The 25470-nt window shown below is 43.9% G+C and overlaps 2 protein-coding genes across 12 annotated transcripts in view; both read right to left on the bottom strand.

Moving 5' to 3' along the window:
• Positions 1-25470, bottom strand: part of LOC310680353 (uncharacterized protein) — a 339545-nt gene that overhangs the window by 13364 nt on the left and 300711 nt on the right. The gene's annotated exons all lie outside the window — the stretch shown is intronic.
• The window catches only part of EPB41L1 (erythrocyte membrane protein band 4.1 like 1), a 167801-nt gene that overhangs the window by 139865 nt on the left and 2466 nt on the right, over positions 1-25470 (bottom strand). For all 11 annotated transcript variants that reach the window (XM_083446680.1, XM_083446693.1, XM_083446694.1 and 8 more), the window contains exon 2: positions 7373-7427. The gene's annotated coding sequence lies outside the window, so the exon portion shown is untranslated. The remainder of the gene's footprint in view (positions 1-7372; positions 7428-25470) is intronic.

The following is a 25470-nucleotide window of genomic DNA, read 5'->3' as shown; positions in this document are numbered from 1 at the left end:
ATAAGCGTATCACCCCACTCCTTGCATGGATCTTGAAATGCTTTCTTAGAATAATCATCAACCAGATAGTACCTTAGATCAGGGGGCTGCAACAAAATCAAGACTGAAAACAAGCAGTCATATAGACAGCAGAGATTTTTCACCCTATATTCTCACACCGAAGTTAAGGCTGATTTAGATTCAAGCAATTATGTACATTTGTTGCAACTAATAGCTCAGTGAACGTGTAATACTTTTTTGGCATTAAAGGATCTCTAATTTTTTTATAACTGCACATGTTTAAGAGCGGTGTAGAAATAATACAGTACGAAGACAGTGCAAATTTTATCTCTTGCATGTTCTCTTGCTTGAGAATGCCCAGTTCCATGTGTTCCTGAGACTAACCAAGGAAGCAGGCAGTGTCCAGGAAGTCAGCAGGTGAAAGACTAGTCGGAATAGGGGGCAGACAAGAACAGGACCTTGGATAGCTCCAAGGGGGCCCAGCTAGCTGAAGCTCTCTCCTCATAAGGCAGCTATGGGAGCATGTTGTCTCAGCAGGAACTGAACCATGATAAGCCCCACCTCTATGAAGGAACTGGCTGCATGGTTTAAAAGTCCTCACTTCACTTTGTAGTCTTTGACTGCTGCAAGGCTGAGAAGATGGAGCATAAGATTATTGCAGTGCCTCTAAGTCAGATGATGGTGGCAGGACTGTACTCTGACTGGGAGGGCACCAAATAAGCGACTAATGGGTTGCTATCCAAGGAAGCCATCTGAACCTCATACTTACAAGTCCCCCACTATGTAGTGGGCCATGGGATCACGGCAAAGGAAATACATGTTCAGAAACATGCACTAAAGCCTTTCTTGGACTGTGTATCATTTTGGAGTGAAGGGGGGGAGAGACATGTAGAAATCTACCATATCAGAGAAAACTCAGCCAGAACCTTTCTACCTGGCAGATCCATTTTCCACTAAGAGGGAGTTTTGATGTAAGGGATTGTGGGTTTGGGGGTTTTTTAAATGCTATTACTGCCAGCAGCCTGAAGGGCTGCAACGCAATATCAGTTCAACTGTCCAGCAATATTTCTGAGTGTGTCATTTGGCTGCAAACCTCTAGTGTGCGGTACCTATTTCAGTTTGTGTGCAAATGAAGGACAAAAATAAGCAATAAAAGACTTTGATATGAGATCCTGGGGGATGGAACTGGAAAGGAGGTTACTGGAGCTCTATAAGAAAATGAAGCTCAACCATAGAGTTTCTGTTACTGGCTATAGTGAGCTAATACCGTTACAGTCCTGACTACTACTGTATTGATGGTCCTCCCCCCAACCCTGCTCCCTAAATAGAATCTGAGCAAGGTACTTAAATGAATAACACATCCTTTGTTGTCAGAATAGCAGTTCCACGGCAGCTATAAGAATGTGTTGTCCATCTCTTCTTAAAATAGTGGAACGGAATGTTCAATTCACACTCTTTGTCCCCGTTAGCAGCCTCACATGTCCCCATCACCGCACTCCACCAGCATCCATGCATCTGCAGTAGGGAACTTGCTGTACCCATGGACGTTCCCCAGGCAATTCAAAACCCCAATCATGCAGGGTTCTAAGTCACATGGTGAGCCTCCACAAGTACATCAGGTTCCCTGTTACAGGCGCTTGCCCTCCAACATGTGGAAGTTTGCTGGGGCTGAGGAACAGGGATGTAATGCTACTGTATTCTCCCTCTCTCCCATGTTGCATGATAAAAATGCCTCAACCAGGGTACTGCTCCCAAGCAATCCATTGGCTAGGTGAAAAAAATAGAAAAGAAAAAGAAATGAGCATGAGGGGGCATGGCATCATTCTCCACAATGGCAGGACGTACCAAAGCAAAACACCTGCTTGAGCATGCACACATCTCACCACGGCAAAGGTACCCCAATGGAAATCAAGCACACAAGTAAATCTGTCTTCTCAGATCAGAGTTCAGGCTCCTTGGGTTTCTTCATCTCTCCTGCAACAGCTGTACATTCGGCGCAGACTTCCTGGGAGTTCCCCCAGGCTGACAGGGCGACTGTCAAATTAGTTCCTTTGTAGCTGCACTTTTTCTTTCCCTTGCTGACACGCTAACACCTTGGAGGTGAAACTAAGTGTACTGTACAAATTGGGAAACCTAAAAAACAACAAAGGACTTCAATCATAGGACTTGTAGTCAGGCTCAAATTATAGGAGATCTGACAGGCTCGGTTTCTATTCTTCAGGCTTGCTGCACTGTTGGTTTATTCAAAGATCCTGAAGACAGAGGCGGCCTCCTCCCTCCCTTCTCTTCCACCAACTTCACATGGTCTGCTAATAAATTGCTACTCTCTGCCATACCAAGAAGAAAAGATGCTGGAATCCGGGAAACAGAGAAATGCTGAACGTTAAAGCCAGACTCAAAGGGACATTAGTTAATGCAGAATCAAACTCTGAACAAAAGAGGAGCTTTTTCTAAATAAGCACATTATAACTGAAATACCTTTATCACTAGCAGGACTCAACTTGCAAATAAGCCAATACTATAGGCATGTATAGAACCAGCAGAGCTTGAATCCTGGGAAGACAAAGGCCTTATGGGTGGTTGGTCCCAAAGTCTCAGCCATGGATCAGTCATCTGTTCTGGACGGGGTTACACTCCCTCTGAAGGAGCAGGTCTAGGAGTGATCATTAATCTATCTCTAGAGGACCAAGCGACCACTGTAGCTAGGAGTGGGTTCCACCAGCTCTGGCTGGTACACCAGCAACAACCATTCCCGAACCATCATGGACAGAATACAATGGTCTACACCATTTGCTACTGGGCAAGGTTCATGGTTCATGCGTTCATTCACAAGCCCTAAACAACTTAGACTTTAAAGCACTCTAAGGACCACCTGAACCCTAATGTTCCACCAGGATCACTGAGATCCTGTGATGGGGCAGCAAGCATCAGTGCCTTCTTTTAGACGTCGCTTAGAAACGTCGCTTATTTAGAGGCGCTTTGAAATGTCGCTTATTTAGAGGCGCTTTGAAATGTGCATTTTCTTTTACCCAAAAATTGATGTTTTTATTGTTGCAATTTGTGTTTGTACACACCACCTTGTACTTTCACAAAAGGGTAGATTATAAGCAAGCAAACAAACAGAAATTCTATGAGGACAGAGTGGTCATGATAGCACAGATAAAGAAGCTATGTGGGTCTAGTTTTATGAGAAACAGAGGGCATGAGGGCAAGAATAGCAGAACTCTCCTCCACCTGTGGTTTACCTTCCTGAAACCTGTTCCCCAAGGTGATTTTTCTCTGATATCGGAACTGTGCCTGGCTAGTTTGAAATCACCACGGTGGATAGAAAATAACTGCTCCTGTTAAAAGTCAGTGTATCAAGTCCCCATGAGAATTTCTTAGGCTTTTTTGGCCAAGTCAGACCCACCTGTCCACTATATTTAGTGTCAGGTGTGGGGGAAATTAAGGCAAGGCTTAGAGAAAAGGAGATTTTCACAGCGCAATCCTCAGATTGCCAATGCTTTGTGTACTGTTTTGCCTAGTGGGCTACAATAGATTTCAAACTATACAGGCATTTTGACCTTCACCTTTTCCAGAAATGTTGCAAACAGATGTTCAGCAGGAAAATAAGGTTCATGGCACTAGAAGGAATGCTGAACTACCCAAGAGGTGAAGGTGAAATATGAAGTATGAATTAAAATGGGCTTCCACTACAATAGTTCGGTATTTATCATTGTCTCAGTAGGATCACTGGTGCACAGAGTGCTGCATCTCCCTCTTAACCTTTGGTAGAACAGGTCTGGCAACAGTTCAGAAGCAAAACAAAATGCAGTTACTGGGTTTTAAACATGTGAGATTGACTGTGAGCTATGACTGTCTAAGACCTGGTCTGTCTCTCTTCCCTTGTTTGTTTTCCGTGTGTGTGTGTGTGTGTTGATTATCCTTGTAAGACATTGCTAAGTGCCAAATGCTTAGAAAACAAAACAGAACAGGTAAAAAAATTAGTGTGGGCTAGCATAGATTGGAAAGAGGTAATAAAAGAGAAGGGAAAGAGTTTGTGGCCCATCTCTAGTGAGATAAAGTATCTCCCTTTGCAAAGGCAGGCTTCTGTTTGAAGCAATACAGAGCAGAGAATAGGGGTGGCCAACCCCTAGGCTCAGGGGTCAGATAATGCCCCCCAGCGCTAATTTAAATTCCACTCAAAACCCCTTTTGGCAGTGGGACAATAAAAGGTGAAGTGGGCAGTATCACTGGGTTCAGCAGAGAGATTTAAACCTCTCCATCAACCCAGCACCCTGATAGGGATTGCAAATACCATATTTTTTGCTCTATAAGACTCACTTTTTCCCTCCTAAAAAGTAAGGGGAAATGTGTGTGCGTCTTATGGAGCGAATGCAGGCTGCGCAGCTATCCCAGAAGCCAGAACAGCAAGAGGGATTACTGCTTTCACTGCGCAGCAATCCCTCTTGCTGTTCTGGCTTCTGAGATTCAGAATATTTTTTTTTCTTGTTTTCCTCCTCCCAAAACTAGGTGCGTCTTGTGGTCTGGTGCGTCTTATAGAGCGAAAAATATGGTAATCCTCTCCCCTTAGGTAAAATAATAATAATAAGCCACCAATAATGTAGAAAATATTAAGAAAGAGTACCTATTCTTTTCTGACTTTTTCTCTCTCTTTCATGAAGGGAAGGGAATAATCTCGGGGTTTACCTTTCATCTTTCTTATTCTTGCTCAGTTGGAAGTATATCCTGTTCCAAGCGCATTTAGAGCTAAATATCCACAACCAAATATCTGAATACGTAATCCCAAGAAAAGGTTTGACTGGGAATTGCAGTGATCATGTTCCAACCCAGAGACACAAGTTTTTTAAAAAGGAGGAAGATTATAGTATTGTCTTAGTTATGTATTCCTTTCCCCCGCCAGGAAAAAAATGATCACAATCATTATCCAGAACAGGGAGCTGGGGGTGGGCGGAGGGAAAGATGTGAACTAAGGCATGCCCCTGACCCAACTCTTGCAATAATAAAATGTAAGGCACTTGGCATTACAGAGTAGAAATTGCCCATAAAAATTTACAAGCCACACACTCGAGAGAGAGAAATCTATCGCCCCTGAGGCATGTGCATGCATTTTATCTTCATCCATGCCACTGACCCATTTACAGCTCTCCTCAAAGACATGGATTTCCCTTATGCTACTAGTGTGATATTTATTTTCCCTGACAAGACTGCAGTTACTGCTACACAGAGAGATAGAGAAAGAGAGAGTAGGAACCTGCCTCCTGCTCTGGACCCCGTTCAAAAACAAGAGTGTTTTCCCAGGTCAAATTTCATCTGAGATGCAACTATGGATGCACAATAGCATCCTCAGATGAGCATTCCCAACACAGGATCAAAGTGTCAGAACCGAGGCAGATCTGACAAGGATCTGCAGATCCAAAATGGAAAGGGCCCATGTTTAAGGACTATCCTCTAGTTTATCCACAGAGTAAAAGTTGTACCAATAAGAAGCTCCATACTTTACACAGTCCTTGTGTTCTATGCAACATACTCACCAAGCAGGTGGATATGTGCATTTATTTTTACTCTGTTATATTTTAAAATAATTGTATACTGCCCTTCATTTGAAGATCACAGGGCGGTTCACAACATAAAAATACAAAATGAGAACCCAAAATACATAATAAAAACATAAACCAACCAATAAAAAACCAACCCGCAAACACATTTAAAAGGGCACAGAGTGTTAATCAGTCAAAGGCCCGGTTATAGAGAAATGTTTTTGCCTGGCACTTAAAGATATGTAATGAAGGTAACCAGATGAACCTCGCTAGGGAGAACACCCTACAAACAGGGAGCTACTGCAGTAAAGGCCCGTTCTCGTGCTACCACCCTCCGGACTACTCATGGGGGAGGCACACAAAGAAGGGCTTTAGATCATGACTGCAGGTTCTGGGTCAGTTCATAAAGGGAGTGTTGGTTATTGAGGTATTGTGGTCCGCAGCCATTTAAGGCTTTATAGGTCAAAACCAGCGCTTTGAATTGGGCCTCGAAACTAATTGGCAGCCAGGACAGTCAAGTCAGGATCAGTGTAATATGCTCAAACTATTTTGTCCTGGTGAGCATCCTTTCTGCCAAATTCTGCTCCAGCAACCCTATGTTTAACATATTGCAGTAATCTAACCCCCGTCATTCATACACATTAGTCACAGAACACACTAGCATGATTCCACACATTATAAAGCTATTTGCCGTATGTAAGCAAGTGCTATTATGGTGTCAAATTATTTACAGTAAACATAAAAAGCATGGAAAACTCTTCAAAGCACCAGTGGCTGGAAATGTGTGCTGGTAAGGGGTGAGAAATCATTTCTTCAACTAGTTTATCTTGGAAATGCTTTCTGTGCACATCTGTCTGAGTGCATGAACTTGTACACATCTGTTTGCTTGATTGTTATCACCTCAAAACGTCGTTCTTAATTATTACAATATATCCTGATCTACCTTCACTCTATTCTGTATGCGTCAAAAATTTGTTTACTACAATCAATTGTAGAAAACAGCTCCAGCAGCTACTAATATGGAAGAACACTATGATGTGTCATCAACAGACACACACTACTGTGGCAGAAAGGTAAAAGGACCCTGGATGGTTAAGTCCAGTCAAAGGCGACTCTGGGGTTCCGGCGCTCATCTCGCTTTCAGACCAAGAGAACCGGTGTTTGTCCACAGACAGTTTTCCGGGTCATGTGGCCAGCATGACTAAACCGCTACTGGCACACAGAGAACCGTGACGAGTGTCAGAGCACATTGAAATGCCATTTACCTTCCCGTCGCAGCGGTACCTATTTATCTACTTGCACTGGCGTGCTTTTGAACTGCTAGGTTGGCCAGAGCTAGGACAGAGCAACAGAGCTCATGCCGTTGCGGGGATTTGAACTGCCGACCTTCCAATCAGCAAGCCCAAGAGGCTCAGTGGTTTAGACCACAGCACCACCCATGTCCCTACAGTTTGAAAGTATGTCAGTGCAAGTACCAGTAAATAGGTACCACTGTGATCCACCCTGGTTGCATTTGGCCTCTTCCCACATGTATCTCTTAACTTATCTAAGATGCCAAACTGCAAGCAACTCAGTTTGGAGATCCAGTAGAGCTTGAAGCTGCTTGCAGGTGAGCCAACCAGGGTAGATTCTTTGTGGTTTTTGAAAGCAAACACCTTTTAAGCACTAGCAGAGGAAGCAACAAGTAAACTACAAGATGGTACTTTTAAAAGAGTATTTGAAAAAAATGATAGAAAGACCACAGTCACTTTTTTGTATTGGCAATCTTCCATTTAAAGAAGCAAACGTGAAGGGTTTGATGAAAGACAATTAAATGGTTATAGAAAACTCACCCAGTCTCCAGCTGCTGTTGGACTATTTTATCTCCGTTCAAGCACTGTTCAGACACTAGAAGGAGGAAAATGAGAGTCAGAAATGGGAGGAGAAAATGTAATGCTGCCTTTGCAAAGAACAGAATTATGTCTCCTGCAAAAGTTGTCACTGTTAATATGCTTCTCATTTCTTCATAAAATCTGGGATTACCTCTGTTATCTGAACATTGCAAAGCAGTGATGGGAAAACTCTGGTCTGTAGGCTTAATTAGCCCCTCTAGGTTTCTCTCCGTTTGGCCCATGAGGTCATTTTGGCCAAGTCACACCTGACATCATATATGATATCAGGTGTGCAACAAGTGAAAGAGGTTTCTGGCCAGGTCGAAAAGGTTTTCAGGCTAATCAGAAACCCTGCAAAGCCTGCATAAAACCCAGGCCTTGCATATAGCTGTGTGTGGCACTTCGAAGCCCCAACCTTTCAGGCTTCCAAATGCCCTTGCAGCTCTAGGAAAGCTCTATCATCAGGACTTCAGAGCAACAAGCAGGACTCCGTGCAAACAATGACCATCAGCTGATGGCCAGGGTTTGCATGGAGCCAAGTGCAGCCTTTGAAGCAAGTCATCTGACATCATTGTGGCATCAGGTGATTGACAGGAAGGCAGCCTCACTCACAGGTGATGGGGGAGACAAGGATCTGGTCCAATGGCCAGAGCCAGTTCCCTACCCCTGCTGCAAACTGTAAGTAGCTCTATGCAATATGTGGCAATTATGTATTTACCATAGAGACCCCTGAATTCCTGGTAGTAAACCTGAAGAGTCTGAATAATAAATATATCAAACATCCAGGTACATAACATTGGAAAGCCCTGAGCCAATCTCATCTCCCAAGCACATAATTACTTAAGGAAGTACACCTGTCATTCACCCTTCAGACATTTGTTACATGAAACACTGATGAAACTAGTATACCCACAATAATGCTATAACTATGTCCTGAACAATTGTGTATTTACTACAACCAAGCAAATTCCCTTGTGGGGTATAAATATGCATCTTTTCACTGACAAAAATGAATGAAACAGCAGCATTTCCTTCAGTCAGCCAACTACTGTGCATTCAAACTTATTTATGAAAGTAATAGAAGTATGTATTTACTAGATCCAATCTTGGGAAAACAATCCACCGCTCAGGAAATGAAATGGATACTTTTCTGGCCTGCACAAGGAATTATTAAACACATTCTAATTTTAGAGCCATCTGTTCTGTGTGCCATTATCTTCTCATTATATACATTAACTTCACCACTGCTGCTCCAGCAGAGACACCAAAGTTCTGGAAGGCAACATTTGGCCTGCGGAGTTCATTACAGACCCAGATGTGAAAGCAACAAAGGTTTGGTCTTGGACCTTGAAGGATAGCTTAGAAGTCAACCCTTCCGTCTGCAGCCTGTGTAAGTTTAACAGCAACTTGATTGAAACAATGTAAATAGCATCCTACACTGGCCTGCATCTCACATTAGTGAGCTTCTTGCAGAAGGAAAGAAGAGCATTTGAACAAGGGCAAGGAAGAAAAACTGCCCCCTTTAGCCAGGCTGCACATCTTCATTCTGTCTGTGCAAAGACTCGATGGTACATACAGCTCTAAAAGAGCCACTGTTCTAAGCCTGCAACTTACGTGGGGGGTTACATTCCAGGGATTGGCAATATCATGTCTAGTCAAAACACATCAGGTGCAATGGCGGGTGGGATTGCCAAAGCGTTTTTTTCCTGAACACCTGCTCCCTTTTTAATTTTGTCAAGTGCATCAAGCTGAATGCACCCTAGTTAAATGTGCACAAATTGTGGGTTACTGTTTTTACAAACAACCAGGGCAGTGTAGATTTTCCACCAAGAAATCTTCAGCCTTAAAGGTTAATTTGATATGACCCCTTGGATATAATGCTTTGTTAAAGGAGAAAAGCTTCCTTTCATCTTTTCATCCTTCCCAAGTGCAACCATGACCTGTACACCTTTCTCTGCATATTTCCTGCATATCTCCTCCCATTCACAGGGAATCATTTAATCAGTGCAAATTCATGCAAAGCTAATAAGAACCCTATTTGGGTCAAAAGAGTGTGTTTTTGTTCTAGCTGTGGAATCCAAGGCTATTTAAGCTGAGCTCTGGATTTCTGTGGCCCACCCAAATGAAGGAAAGGTTTTGGTATTAAACCAAACTAAGAGGAACAATTATTAATTGATTGAATTTATTAGTCTTCATTTGCCACTCCAACTCAAAGTGACATACAATGCTTTAAGCAAGCTTACATTAAAATCAGCATTAAAAAAATCTAAAAGGCAATCCTATTTTAAAATGAACAGCATACATTAAAACATCCCACTCATGCAAAAAGGCTAAAGATATTCAAAAGCCAAAGGCCTGATAAAAAAAAGGAATGAGGGAACCACCACAGAAAAGGCCTGTTCTTGTGCGCCCACCCACCAGATCCCCCTTGGAGGGAGGCACACAAAAAACGGCCTCAGATTACTATCACAAAATCCTGGGTCAGTTCATTTAGGGAGAGGATGTCTTTGGGGGTATTGGCATCCTGAGCCACATTAAAGAGAAGAGGGAGTCTGGATTTGATATCCTGCTTTATCACTACCCTAAGGAGTCTCAAAGCGGCTAACATTCTCCTTTCCCTTCCTCCCCCACAACAAACACTCTGTAAGTGAGGCTGAGAGATTTCCAAGAAGTGTGACTAGCCCAAGGTCACCCAGCAGCTGCATTACTACAGTGGTACCTCTGGTTGCATTCCGGAGGCCCATTCGCAACATGAAAAGAGCAACCCACAGTGGTGCGTCTGCGCACACGGGGGTTGCAATTCGCCGTTTCTGCACATGCGCGTGACATCATTTTGCGCTTCTGTGCATGCGTGAGTGGTGAAACCCAGAAGTAACCCTTTCCGGTACTTCCGGGTCGCCGCGGGACGTAACCTGAAAGAACGTAGCATGAAGCGGACGTAACATGAGGTATGACTGTACCGCTCTTAACCACTACACCACACTGGTTCAAAACCAGGACTGTGAATTGGGCCTGTAACCAAATTGGTACCAGGTGCAGTTGGGCTGCGTCGCATTGAAGTAAGCTAGTCTAGAGATTACCAAAGTGTAAACAAAAGAAGTTAGGCTACCCCTCTCTAGATAGTGGCTGGACCACTAACCCAAGTTGATGGAAGCCTCTCTGTGCCACTGAGGTTCCAGAAATACCCCAAGCTATGTACTTGCTCCTTCAGAGGGAGTGTAGCCTCAGGCTACTGCTTCCAAAATGCCACACAGGACAGAATTGCAGTTCTTTGGGTGGCATCTTCTCTGTCAGGGATGACTAACCTGTTTCAGCCCGAAGGCTGTATTCACCCTTGGCCGACACTCCTGTGGGCACATGCCGGCAGTGGGTGTAGCCACCCCTCGCTCTACTACACTGCACAGTCGCACAACCTTCCTCCCCCCTCAGCTGATCCATGTTGAGAATGGTAGCTATCATTCTCTCTTCACTCATCAAATGATCAAGCTCATGACCAGGGTGGGGGCAATTTGCATCCCTGTCAGGCTACTGGGCAGGGCAGACGAGCTTACTCTTTTCCAACTACTGAAGTGATAGGTTTGCTGCTGCCAGAGTCAGTGTATCTCTGGAAGACCAGAAACATTTGCTTGGGGGCTGGATGAGGTCCCTGATCTGAGGTTAGCTATGAATCAAGAATTCTGTCGTAGGTGCTGTACCAGTATACTGTATCTGCACCTATTTTATAAACCGTACACGCCCGCAGGAGAATAAATACATAACTAACCTTATTATCTGCTGGCTACTACACAATACCTTATTAGCATGATATTTAATTCAAGTGGCTACATCTTTCCAGTCAATTAGAGACACTTTTGAATTACAAAAGGCAGTGCAGTGTAGTCTGAGCCCTAAACAAGTCAAAATCCTGCACTACAGTAACACAAAAATCTGCAAAATTCATTCTGCAACCCTTCCACATATATTCATTTGCTCTGCATAATTTATTCTACTTTTGCTAATCTTAAAAAAAAAACGGCCCAAAATATTTATGTTCCCAACACTTTGGCACTGGAAATCTTATTCCGTCTCACCTTGGGCTTCTGAAATTTCACTAGCCTTTGCCTGCACACACTGAAGTTTATTTTGTAGCCATAGAGCAAATATGGCAAACTGCGGCCCCGCAGATGTTGCTGAACTACAACTCCCATCACCCTCAGCAAGCATGACCAAGGATTATGGGAACTGAAGCAACCTTCAGAGGGCCAAAGGTTCCCTACACCTGCCATAAAAGCTAGAAATTTGCTTTAAACCATGGGCATAGCCAGGATTTATTTGGAGGGGGGCAGGCATTATGTTGGGTGGGGCAAGCATTATGCTTGGGGGGGCAGAACACAATTGGTCAGTTAAATATTTTTATTTATTTGCTTGTTTTAGGAGGGCACCTGCCCCCCTCCATCCCCCTGGCTACTCCCATGCTTGAACCTAAAACGATTCTCAGAATGCACCAAATTCTGCATGTGCACAGACTCTTAAAACTCCACCCCACCTATAAATGCCAGTTGGTTAAAACAGCAAGCAACAGAGAAAGAAATAACAAACAAAGCCAAGAACAGACAAGAGCAAAAGGGGCAGGGGCAGTGCAAGTAACTATCTGATCAATGGCAAAGCCAGCCATTCTTGATATTCCAGTTCTTCACCCCTGGAAGCAAAGCCTGCCAACTGTTTTCTAAATAAACATAGCAACATACACTGCAAGGACAAATCCTCAAAATACACTTGTAACAACATTTCTTTAACACAACAGCAGCTGCAGAAGAATGATTAATGCAGTGCCGCAGACACAGCAGTCCATCTATAGGACCTTAATAAAAGTTCAGGAAGCGGCAATGGCAACTTAAACAGGTGGTATCTTGGAGAAAACACGTTCCTTCTTGTGAAACCTCTTTCTGGGGTTTGGTTTTGCTTTGTTGCTGTTCTCATTTTACTGTGGCATCTTGAATCCTATTATATGTTTATTGTGACATTTTTTATTTAACTCGCAATAAATGGCCTCCAAGTGGAAATCCACACGATCAAGTCTTGGTTGTAATTGTGGCCAGCAGTTTTACGCACAGGCAAAAACAAGAACCCTTGCCATACAAACGACTACAATTCAGCCAGCGTGTCACCTTCCACCTGACCCTTTTTGACTCCTTATTCCTCATGAGCATCTCAGTTTCAACAAGCCTCTTAACAAGAAAGGGGGATGGGGCGAAAGGCACATGGCAAAATTACATCACGGTATTCTGCTAATGAAGACCTTGAACAACACTGCCTCCAGCGAAGTTGTACTAGCACTCATACAGTGAAACTCAAATATACACAGTAATATTAATGAAACCACTCGTCGAGGTAATTCTTTGTGTTCCATATACAACAGCCTAGCTCAAGAGTCGCCAATGTGATGCCCTGATGATGACAGGACCTTGTCATTTCCAGCACCACTGCTCTGGAACGACCTCCTGAGAGAGGCTTGCTTAGCCCCAACACTGTTAAAGTTTTGTCATTGGCTAAGAAGCAATACAGTGGTACCTCGGGGGTTACATAAGCTTCAGGTTACATACGCTTCAGGTTACAGACTCCGCTAACCCAGAAGTAGTACCTCAGGTTAAGAACTTTGCTTCAGGATGAGAACAGAAATCGTGCTCCAGCAGCAGGAGGCCCCATTAGCTAAAGTGGTGCTTCAGGTTAAGAACAGTTTCAGGTTAAGAACAGACCTCCAGAATGAATTAAGTACTTAACCCAAGGTACCACTGTACAAGGCAACTTCAGGCAGGGGTTTTTGTACTGTGTGGTGGGGTATGCTTTGATTGCGATGTGGCACTCAATGTGGGTTGTGTTTGATTGCTGCTTTGGTTTTAATGTGGTTTTGTTGCTGTTTGTACTTTTGAGGGGGGTTTTTTAATGTTAATGTTAACCGCTTTTGAGAAAAGCGGGATATAAATGAACAGACACTCCCTGTTCAAAATCAGCCAGGTGCCTTTTGCACCCGACATCTCCACCATCTGGAGGTGTGTGCCTGGGGATCATTGGATCTGGACTGTATTCACACAGTAATACGACACCCTGCCGAATTCTATCAGTTGCATTTCATCCACACAATCAATGAATTTCAGGAAGCAAAGTGCTTTTGCTGGGCAACCTGAGCAAAAGTGGCAAACAACGCTATAGCTAACTCTTACAGCTTGTCTTCACTTACCCCACCCCACTTCCTTGCTCACAGTTGTGAAGAATATTCTTACATTATGAATGGTCCATGTCACCATTAAGAAAAGGAGACAACCCAAAGAAACAGTCCTGGTGTCATTTTTGGCTTCATTCCAGGGAGGAGGAGGAGGGGGAGGAGGAGGAGGAGGAGAAGAAGAGTTTGGATTTGATATCCCGCCTTATAACTACCATAAGGAGTCTCAAAGCGGCTAACATTCTCCTTTCCCTTCCTCCCCCACAACAAACACTCTGTGAGGAGAGTGGGGCTGAGAGACTTCAAAGAAGTGTGACTGGCTCAAGGTCACCCAGCAGCTGCATGTGGAGGAGCGGAGACACGAATCCAGTTCACCAGATTACGAGACTACCGCTCTTAACCAGTACACCACACTGGCATGCATGACCCAAGTTTAATATCACCTGTTTCCACTGAGATTTTATCATCCCAAACTAATTAATCTGCTTTGTCCAGAGTTGGCAGTTTACTTGGAAGAGCCATGAAAGCCCTTTTCCAAAGCATTGCCCTGTTTGTGAATTTACTGAAGAGAACCGAGTCCTCGTGGGTGCATTTGCTGTGCTCAAGTGGGTTCACAGCCTTGCAATCTTGCACCCATAAAACATGAAGCAGCCCACTGGAAAGCAATTGTGTTGAAAGAGATACCTTATCCAACATGAGTCAGTGTTTAAAGTGTAGCTAGTAGAGGAGTGCTTTTGTAGCTAGTAGAAAAGGAGACAGAGTCTTGATCCAGTGTAAGCTATATGAGATATATTCACCCCACAAAGGTGGAAAAAAAGGATTCTGCAGTTCAATTCTATTTTAGAATTAAGGAAAAGATAAAACAAGTCTCCATGAAGCCACATGGGTAAGCAGCTCAGCTGCACAGGTGTGATCTCCTAGAAATTGCACTGAACTGCTTCGAAATCCTGCTATTCCTGCTTTTCCGCTCTTGAATCCACCTGCCTAACTGGTAACAGGGCAAAGTACAAAGCTCAGTGGGAGCGAGTTAAGTTTAGACAGAGATGGAGAACCTGTAGCCCCCTATATGTTGTAGGTATGTCTCCCACCAACCTCTGCCAGCAGTTTCCATGGAGGGCCACAGCTTCCCCATTCCTGGCTGGAAAAATACCTTGAAATACTTTTCTATTAAGGAAGGAAAATGCACTAGATCACATGGTTTCTATTGGTAGAATTTCTCCACAAGCTAGAATTAGCCCTGCAGCTGACCTTGACATACAGACGTCTGCAGAGGCATCTATTATATTCAAAACTATGTGGGTTGGGGAATAGAAAGACCAGCCTTCCCTCTCAGGAAGGGCAGGTGGCACATCAAAGGAAATGTTGCCGCAAGATGCATGGTTCTGATCTAGAAAAAGAAGGCTCTGAACAGACTGTTAGATTGTTGGAGACCATCTTGGCTATGAGTCCTGGAAGACCTGCTCCTTGCCTTCCAGGCATTTTCCACCAGGTCTGGAAGGGAGGGTCCTGACTGACTCCAGCTACAAAAGCTGAGGCTGCTGATCAAACTCTTGGGTGTTGTTTAGGGGATTTTGTTGGGGAGGGGCTGTTGCCGCTATTGATATGATTTTTTTGTAGCTTTATTTTAGATCTTATGATTTATGTGGAAATTGTTCAGTTTGATTGTGTATTTTTGAGGTTTTATTTATGGCAACTTTTGTTATGTTGTGTCTATGTGTTTTTTCCATGTTGTAAGCTGCCTAGAGGATGGTTTGGACTATGGAGAGGCAGCATACAAATAAAATTATTTATGAATACAGTGGTTCCTTGGGTTACAGACACTTCAGGTTACAGACTCCGCTAACCCAGAAATAGTACCTTGGGTTAAGAACTTTGCTTCAGGATGAGATCAGAAATCGTGCTCTGGCGGTGCGGCAGCAGGAGGAGGCCCCATTAGCTAAAGTGGTGCTTCCGGTTAAGAACAGTTTCAGGTTAAGAACGGACCTCCAGATCGAATTAAGTACTTAACCCGAGGTACCACTGTATATGAGAATGAAAACCTGGTACGGATGGCGGGAGAGAGCTGAAAGAGGATGCAGGAAACAAAGACAAAGGAAGAAAACAAAAGGAAAGGCGTCCCTGCCTTTTTCTTTTGCCATGCCTAGAACAGGCAAGAAACCTCCTACCAGTAGCGAAAGCAGGAAATAGTTAGGGGGCTGCCTTGCCTCCTGATGTATTCCTCAAAATCTTAACTTCCTGCCAGTGGTAAGAGAGGCGGAGACAACCCACATGATGGATCCCAATTCTCCCCTACAGGAGAACATGGGATATCCTGCCAGATATGCCATTTAAACGACATACACATCACCAAGTGATGCTTTTGGTGTTGCCAACAAGGCCCCTGTAGTGTCAGAATGCCTGCCAGCCAATGGTGGGCTGAGGAGAGAGAGAATGCCCATGTTTTGTGGCCCCTTCTCTTCTGCGCTTTTAGATATGGCAGCCATTATGCCTATTCACCAGGGCAGCCCTTTTGTGACATGGCACCCTAAGCAATCTTTCAAAACACAGAATGTGCCCACTGGCCCAAAAAGGTTGGCAACCAATTACAGTAACGAGATACCAACTCCAGACATGTGCAAGGGTCAGCATTTTCTTTGACCTACACTTATGGCTAGTTTAGGTATGTGACCACACCTACATATTTGTATGGGGCAAGCAAGCACATATCTAATAAAGAGTGCGCACAGACCTGTGTTGGGGAAATTTATGCATCTTTTCACTCTATGCAAGCTTAATATTATATGTTAAATAGCTCCGAGTGGAAAGGAGGCCTCCATCTTTCCTTCAGGCATACTCCTACAATATACCAACACCTATAAAAGCTCATGGGAGTTTGTGAAGGAGATTAAAGGCTCTTCCTATCACCCTTTGCCATCTCATTAGAGTAGGTGAATTTGCTACAGTTTCTGCACATATCCACCTGCAATTAACAATACACCTGATAGCTTCCAACGCTACTGTGTTCAACAGGCATCTCCCTTTAGTGACTGCTCCTTCACAATGTTATCGCCTCACTTGGGAAACACCAAAGGGCTAACCAGGTATTTAATTGTCCAGCTTGAATCTCCCTTCCCTCACATGCAATTTCTGAAGGGACACAGTAGAGGATCAAATAACTTTTGGAGCACGGAGATAGAGAAAGTGAACAAGAAGATTAAAAGGCAGAAGAAGACACAGCCACATCAGGAACAACAGGTCACCAAAGACAAGTTGCCCTTTCCGTTTTTGCTTCACTCACAGCAGTTGCCCATTTTGACCACGGTGTCAATTGACAGGGTGGGAAATCAAAGCATTCAGATCAGAAGGGGAATGCAGTTCCATAAAATCCGAGGTTTTATTTGTCTGGACAATCAAAGTAATGACTGTGTTTAGCTCTGCTGCACTGATGCCTCGGCCACAATGAGAAGTTTGCAGGCATCAGGTGGAATTCAACATTGCACTATAACAAACATTTCTTCTGTGCAAGAGTATCAGCTTGCCAGGCAGAATGGCCTCCCTCTCCTCCACCTGCATGCTGTTCTTCTGACCCCCCTTGAGCCAATTTCTGGGGGTGTGGGGTGTGAAGCAGGGAGAAAGCTTCATTGCACAAGTCAAAGCCCTTGGGCAGTGCTTCTGCTGACAGGGTTCATTAGGTGAATCCTGCCCATAGTGGAAATGCTGATGGAACATTATTATTTTTTGTCTCCCTCTTGGGGAAAGCACCAAACTAATTTCCTGACCAGCCCTGGTACATATGAGATCATTTGGAATACTTTAGCATATGGCCTTTTAATAAGTAGGCCAGTCTATACCCTGTTCCTCATACCTTAACTGTGTTTGGAGCCTAATTGGTAGGCATGTGTTCATTACAGCCAGTGGGTTGTAGTGGTTAAAGTCTTGGACTGGGACCGGGAAGACACTTAGTGACCTTGAGCCAGTCACTGTCTCTCAACTTAACCTACTACAGAGAATTGTTACAAGAGTACAATGCAGTAAGGGAGCACCATGTATGCCACCACCAGCTCCTGGGTGGTGCTGGTGGGGCGTGGAGGTAGAGCATAAAATAAACATATGCCCTCTAGACATGGCTTGCCCAACTTCATCCTTGCAGCCATAATTTATCGGACCATAATTTATTTAAAAGATTTGTTCCTGTCTTGTTCAGAATTTAACTAAGGTAGCTCATAGATAGGACTTGCCCTATCATGAGGCAGAAAGAGGCAGGTGCCTCAGGCGATGGCTGCTATAGAAAACAGCCCTCATCATTTCCCCAGGGTCTCTTAAACTAGCCTCCTGTTCTGCCCTCAGGTACAGTGAGGGACATTGTTCCATCACCACTGCAACTGCTCAGGTTCTCCACATGGAATTGGGTGGGGAATGCCATCTTGTCTGCCTCAGGCAGCAAAATGTATTTGGCCGGCATATATAAATAGAAGCTGGGTGTGCGCACATGCATTTGCTGTTTGTTGCTTTGCTATGTATTTTGTGTTTTTTTAATACAGTGGTACCTCAGGTTAAGAACTTAATTCGTTCTGGAGGTCTGTTCTTAACCTGAAACTGTTCTTAACCTGAGGTACCACTTTAGCTAATGGGGCCTCCCGCTGCTGCCGTGCCGCCAAAGCACGATTTCTGTTATCATCCTGAAGCAAAGTTCTTAACCCGAGGTACTATTTCTGGGTTAGCAGAGTCTGTAACCTGAAGCATCTGTAACCTGAAGCATCTGTAACCCGAGGTACCAAGGTACTGCAAACTGCTCTGTGGTCCTCGGATGAAGGTATTTAAATTTAAGTAATATTAATAATAATAATTAAAACATCACAGGAAAAGGAACCAACGTTGCCCAATCCAATAGATGCCAGTCCCTTACACCAGTGGTTCCCAAACTTTTGTAGGCCTCCTCCGCCTTTGTTCCATAAACTCATCCCAGTGCCCTCTACCCTATAAAGAGTTATATTCAGGATAGTGGTTCACACGACCCACAAAGAAAGTTTATAACACAATAGAATTCAGAACCGTAACAATTAATTGCACATTTATTCAATATCCAATTAAAACGATTTAGTTTAATTAAGTCAACAAAACTGATGAACTTGAGCCAGTGATATCAGCATTTCAAAATCACATAGTCATTGACACCTCCGGCACCCCCATGCCACCCACTTGCCTCTTAGCACCCACTAGGTAATCCCCCCAAGGGGTGGTATCACCCACTTTGGAAACCCCTGTGTTAGAACAAATGTAGCACTGCCCAACCAGCCTCATCCTGCCCTCAGGCATCCTGCACCTGCCTGGCTTCAGTCCAGGGAGTAGTGCAGTCTGTCACCTTCCTCCTCCTCAGCCTCAGTGTTGCCCTTGTAGAATTCAAGAGGGCGGGGAGAAAGCTACAAGTCTCAGTGGGCAACAGCCACCACTGCTCTGACCTAAGAAAGATTATTTTTTAATATTCCTAAAAAGAGGGACTTCACAGAGGAAGGGATATAGCTTAGTGGTAGAGCATGCACTTTGCACGCAAATATCAGTATTTCTGCCAATATAATATGGCCAAGCCCCTTTTTAATAAAGAGATACCAGCTCTCCCCTTTTTTTGCAAGGTACCAAGGCCCAGGTGGGCAGAGAAGGAGAGAGAAACCGCAGACACCTGGACTGCCCAGCAGTGTGTGCCATGTTACCCAATATCAACAGAAACTCCTGCCAGCAGAAACGGCGCCAGATCAATAGTGCATCTAATTAGAGCACTTTAATTGCTTCCATTGTTCATTCGGATCCATCATCCCCGCACTGTAGTTCCAGAAATATCCAACAACGCCTCTTTCATCCTCCTCCTCTCTGCCTCTTCAACATTTGCATTAATACGAGAAAGCCACTTTCCAGATTCCAGACCTCTGATGGGAGAAATGGTGGAGGGGGGGGCGGTTGAAACCGGCAGTCTGTTGCCTCCTCTGCCTTCAAACGCTTGACATCGCTCCAACTTCACCTGCCTCACTACAAAAAGCAGCCCTGACAGGCACTCATACCTGGCTGCCCCCAGCCAATCATGCTTTCCAGCAGCACTAATGGCAACAAACAAGATTAGTCCATTACAAAAAAAGAGGTGTCATTATAATGCACAGTGGGGTTTTGCTGGGCCTTCTTCTTACAAGTCTCCATCCCTCCTCCCCCCTCCACACACACACACACACACACGCAATGAAATGACTCTCTTTCCACCAAAACGCAGTTGCAGTTCCCGTCAAGATCCTGCACCAAGGAAGAAATCAAAGCTAAAAATATCCACTGAAAGGTGCCACACTACAGAGACAGGCATAGGGATAGGGAGGGCCATGAATTTATTATGAGCCCCTAACACAGCTTCAAACAGCCTTTGATCTCTCCCCCATTTATACAAATTTTAGGGGAAAGGGGGGGGAGAGAGAAGACAGACAGAAAGAAAACAACATTTCCTTTGTGCAGAAGGAGACTGCTCCACCCTGTGCATTTGCATTCAGATCTGATGCACGGTAAATACCACTACAGAATACATCCCAGGTCTCCCCAGCTTTGAATACATTGGAGGAATGGAAGAATGTTCAGCAATAAAGAGATGAGATTAAAGAGTTAAGAGCCCATTTGAATCTGCAGAGCACTTTGGGGTCTGTTTAACAAACAAGGGTCTCTTTTTTCAAATATGAATTGCAAGGAGAGGCAACAGTAGAGGCTTTCCGAAAAATTCAAGAGAGAGGAACCTGTTCTTCACTCCAAGGGCCACATTCTCCTATTGTCAACCTTCTGGGGGCCACATGCCAGTGGTGGCAGATGGGGTCGGAGACAAAAGTGGGCAGAACAGCTTGTGTGAACCTTACCTAGACAACAGGCTAGTGTCTACATGCAGTTACACCCCTATCTCTATCCTCCACCCAGGTAAGCAAAAATGCATTAATCAGAATTCAAGGATACACTCCAGTCAGGCAAAAAGCACACAAGAAGGGTGGAAGTAGGGCCATTTATGGGTGTGGCTGGAAATACAGCATGTCTTAGGTGGAATCCCAAAGGCTACCTAAGAAGGCTTAGCCCAAGGTTCCTCTGCCCTGGAATATCTGAATTAGAGTTGCAGAAGTCAAATAAATACCCTTGGTGGAATAGAATGAAGTGCATAGCAGCTTATCGCTACATTTAATTCTTTGCATCACAGCTGTTATTATTATCAAAACTAGAAACATTCTTGCTGTGGTGCTTAATCCAAGCTGGTCGACATTTTCAACTGCCTGAGCTATTGTGAAAATAGAAAGTTGCCTGCAAAAAGAATTACAGGTGGTCAAATGGAGCTCTTGCTCAAAGCCACGTGGAAATACACAAAGAAAAAGCGAACCAACCCTTTGCACCTAGGAATCCAGGTCTGGATTACATAATCTGCAAAGCAGCCTTGCCCAACAGGTGCCCTCCAGGTGTTTGGAACCGCAAGTGCCATCAGCATCAGCCAGCATGGCCAATGGATAGGGACAATGGGAACTATAGTCCAGAGCAGCTGGGGGGCACCATGTTGGATAAGGAGGAATCAGAGCTTTCCTAGCAAGAAAAAACTCAAGGGAGTCATGTTAGCACCAGTGTGGAAGTGTTTGCACCAAAGGATGGAACCTGCCATCTTTCACCATTGCCTTTAACACAAGAGCATGGCTAACATAATAAACATCCTGATGTTTATTGCCAGGGCGCCCTGACACAACTGTCATAACTTTCAATAGCTATCAGCCAGCTCCTGCAAGCAAGCATTTATTTAGATTGTTGCACTAATCCTTGCAATGTTTTTGGTGGCAATTTTCTTTCATTCTGCAAAATACAGCGGGAACCTGCTGATTCAGAGGCATCTGACTGCTCCAGTGAGAACAATGGGCTGCTCAGCTACATCTGTCAGATGCACTGTGCACAGGAACTTTCATACAATTTTCGAGCCAGCAAAATTTACACATGTATGTAGGTGTGCATGCGTGCCATACGTTTTGAACAATGCAATTCAGGGGGGGGGGGGTTCTCTCTGCTTTATTCTGTTCACTACTCCCAGCAAACCATCACTCTGGAAGAGAGACGTGTGTGTGTGTGTATTTGTGTGTAAGGCCTCTAGTGCCAAAACACAGCTTTTCATCTTGCAGGGAATGACCCAATCACTTCAATGAAAGGGGCACTAGTGGGTGTACAAAAACTTGACTCCTTTATTGAAGTGAATGGAGAAGTCCACATGGGTGCTTCAGAGTGCATAGGGGGCTCTGGATTTAGGACAACACTACTGCGTTAGAAAGGAATCTCAAAAAAGGGGTGAGAAATGCTGAAATGATGCCTAACAGATACAGAGCTGCCAAACCTGTCCTGTAAAAATTACAACACACCAAGGAGTGTGTTTTACATTCAAACACACACTTCCCTATGAGGCAATGACATGATTCCCCAGGTAACAAAATATTAACATTGCATTCCACTTCTCCCCTTTTGCAAAATGTCAAAGCAAAATCATGCAGCTTGCCAGTGAGTTTCCACAAACACTATGAGAAAGAAAGTGAAATCTCTCAAGCCAATACCTTCTGCATCAGACCTTCCAGTTCCCTGAGAAATGTAACACATCATGGGAAGTTTTCCAAAAGTAGCAACTGGGATCAGGTCTCCAACTGATCTCCATAGTTCAAAAGAAAAACAAAACGTGTCTTGCCAATGGATCAAAATGGAAAATGGTTTGCAAATTTTAGTTTTAAGAGTGCAAATTCATTCCCAATGAAATCAGTGCTGCAAAAACCCACCTCTTTCATTAGGGAAACCCCTTGGAATGCAACTCCCCTCATCAAAATACTTGGAGGAAGAGATGTACAAACATCACTGTTGTTTGGAAACAAAACACACTGGTTCTCATCTCCCAGAGCCACGAGTTAATCAACCACCTATTTCTGCAGCACAGGAGAGCAGTCAAACTGCACCTTCCTCAAGATGTATATGTGCTCCCATTGCAGCGGGGATCACAAATGCTTCATCCCTATTTATGGAAAATGCCTGATTTAATGCCTCTGCTAGCATCCAAAGTTGCTGTTAAAGCAATAAACGCAACCCAGTGATTGCAAACAGAATGGGGACATTTTTCACTGCCATCAATGGTGGGCACAAGGGAGGTACACACTGGGCACAAAGATAAATGGGCAGGAGAGAGAGGAAGCATCAGTAAGGCTTAACACGCTCATTCCGCTCTGAGGCTGAAAAAAAGCTATACTGTACCGGGCAAAAGATTTGCTCCGTGTGTACACTTATATTTACTGCCACAACACCTGCCATGCTGGTGGGCAGGGTGGGGAAGTGAGGGTGTATACCTGCAGTACATCCCACTTGCACTTTGCATGCAAGGGAAAAAACTTATTATAACCCCTTCCAGCAGAGCACACCAGCACCAAGAAGGAAAGCAGGTTTTGTCCTCACTGCACCAGTGTACCACTGGATCAGAGGCGCCACTCTCCCAGTGGTCCAGGTCATTCTAAATTAAACTGCATGCCAGCTGTACAGACCTATCCTGGGTTCCATTTTTTCCCTTCACAATAGAAATTGATGGGTGCAGACTGTCCAAATTCAAGGAGGGAGCACCATCAATCCTTCTTACACCAGCCTTTGAAATCCAGAAGCATATTACCAAAGGGTCCAGAGTGTTGTTCAACCTGAAAAGCATAAACCATCTAAGAGCTGGCGCTCCTATCAAATAATTGTCTGTGTAAACAAACTGGCTCTGGGCCACCAGTGGCAGGAGGGGAAGACTGCAAGAGGCCAACTTTTGAAGATTCCACACAGACACTCAATATCCAGCTTTTTCTTTTCTGCTCAAGTTGCTTAAAACTTACCTTGCTGAATACAACACAAAGGAACGCCACAAAGCCTGTTAAGAGTAAATCCTTGCTTGCAGAATTGCACCTCGCACCCCCGCAGCAGGAGAAAAAATAGCAAAATCCTTGACAGGCAAAGAGCGTTTCAGCAGATTTTAGAGAAACAAAACACAAAGGAGATGTGAGGAAAAGCCATGTGCTGAATCTCTATAGTACTATCAGTATCCTATTCAGCTTCAAAATGTGCCTGCATATTTAAAATTGAGCACATGGTCATTAACAGGTTATTTTCTGTTCAGTTCTCCTTTTCTCTACAAAAGCTTCTCCTGATACTCAAAGTTAGTTAACAGCCACAAAGGGAGGATGAGAAACAAAGACATCATATCACACCCAAAATATCATCAATGGATTCAGTCAATCATAATGAACACAAAGAGGAGTTGTGCAGCTTCAAACTGTTGTGTGTCTCAAGTAGATGACAGGAAAAATCAAGGCATGACGGATACAGAATACTATCTTAACTCATTTAGGCTGCTATTCTCTGCACACTAATCGATGACAAAGTCCCACTGAACTTAATGAGGCTCATATCCAAGTGATCATACATAGGACTGCACAACACAGAACATGCAATGCAGAATGAATTCAACTAGGCAAGCTTCCACACATGGTGGAACACAATAAGCTGCCTTATACAGAATCAGGCCATTGACCCATCTAGCTCAGTATTGCAAACTGGAGGCAACAGTTCTCCAAGATTTTCTACAAGAGTCATTCTCAATTCTCCCAGGAGATGCCAGGGACTTTTCTAAATGCAAAGCATGGGTTCTACCATAGAGCTTCCATTGTTTCATTGGGTCCAACTACTTCATGGCTCTGTTTTGGTAAATTTGCTTGTCAGAAAGAATGGTGGCCACAGAAACCATGGGAGGCTTGAAGCCTACATAAAGCCAACAATATTATGGTAGTCAGCTGCAACAAAATGGAAGGCAGGGAAACCTTTAATTTGCTAGACTTAGCTCTTAAAGTGGTCCAGTGATGGAATGCTGAATTATTCTGCCTCTCTTCTAACAGAACAAAAATTAAAACCACTAGATTGTTGCAGCAGAAAGTGAAAGAAAAAAGCAAGATACAACTGAGCAAACATTCTTGGCAGCAAGAGTAAAGATACTCCTGCTATCATGCAAGTTTTGGGAAAACATGCCAGTAAGAGGTCTAGAACAAAAGAGGGGGTGTGGCTCAGAAAACTAAAGGTATGGTCATCATGGGGGGGAACTGGATGTGCCTGCCTTAAATAATGCCACAACGAAAGCCACAATACACAGAATGGATTACAGCACAAACAGCAAAAAGTAAAATACCTCAATGTCTATTACCCACATCAATCAATTGCCAATGACTCAATTAGGAAAATGACTGGTTCACTTCTTGCCATATGACTGTATTTCATGCTGAATATTATTATATTCAAGAAATAGAAATATGCAAGGACCCATCCTTATCCTCCTGTACATGCTTGTTTCATGTTTCAGCATTACATGTTTCAATGTAAATTACCTTCCTGAAATCAACAGATCTATTACTGTTTATGAAGGGCAGGAGAACAACTACAGTTCTATGTGAGTATCAATGGTTGGTCTCTACACCAATCTCTATTATTTAACTGGGCCACTCCTTCAGTGTGTCTGCAGCACAGGATCCAAGATTCACAGGCATTCTCCACACGGCCACTTTGAATGATATAGCAAGACAGCAAATGCCAGCCTTTAACTCCTTCACTGATATGTAGCCTTAATTCTCAGGCATCCCTCAGTATGAGAATCAGGAGCATTGCAGGAGGAGATACTCTTAAGGATTATTTTGCAGATCATCTGCAACTAACTAATTAAACATTTACAGGGGAGAAACTCTACATTAGAGAGACCCAGTTCCTGCACATGAGGCATGCAGCCTCAATCTGCTGAAGAAAATAAATGCAGATCCCTCCCAAGTCCGTGGCAAAAATGTTCAATGAGCTCAGA

Source organism: Podarcis tiliguerta, assembly GCF_965153285.1.
Source record: "Podarcis tiliguerta genome assembly, chromosome: 6".
Lineage (NCBI taxonomy): Eukaryota > Metazoa > Chordata > Lepidosauria > Squamata > Lacertidae > Podarcis > Podarcis tiliguerta.
This window is presented reverse-complemented; position numbering and strand designations above follow the sequence as displayed.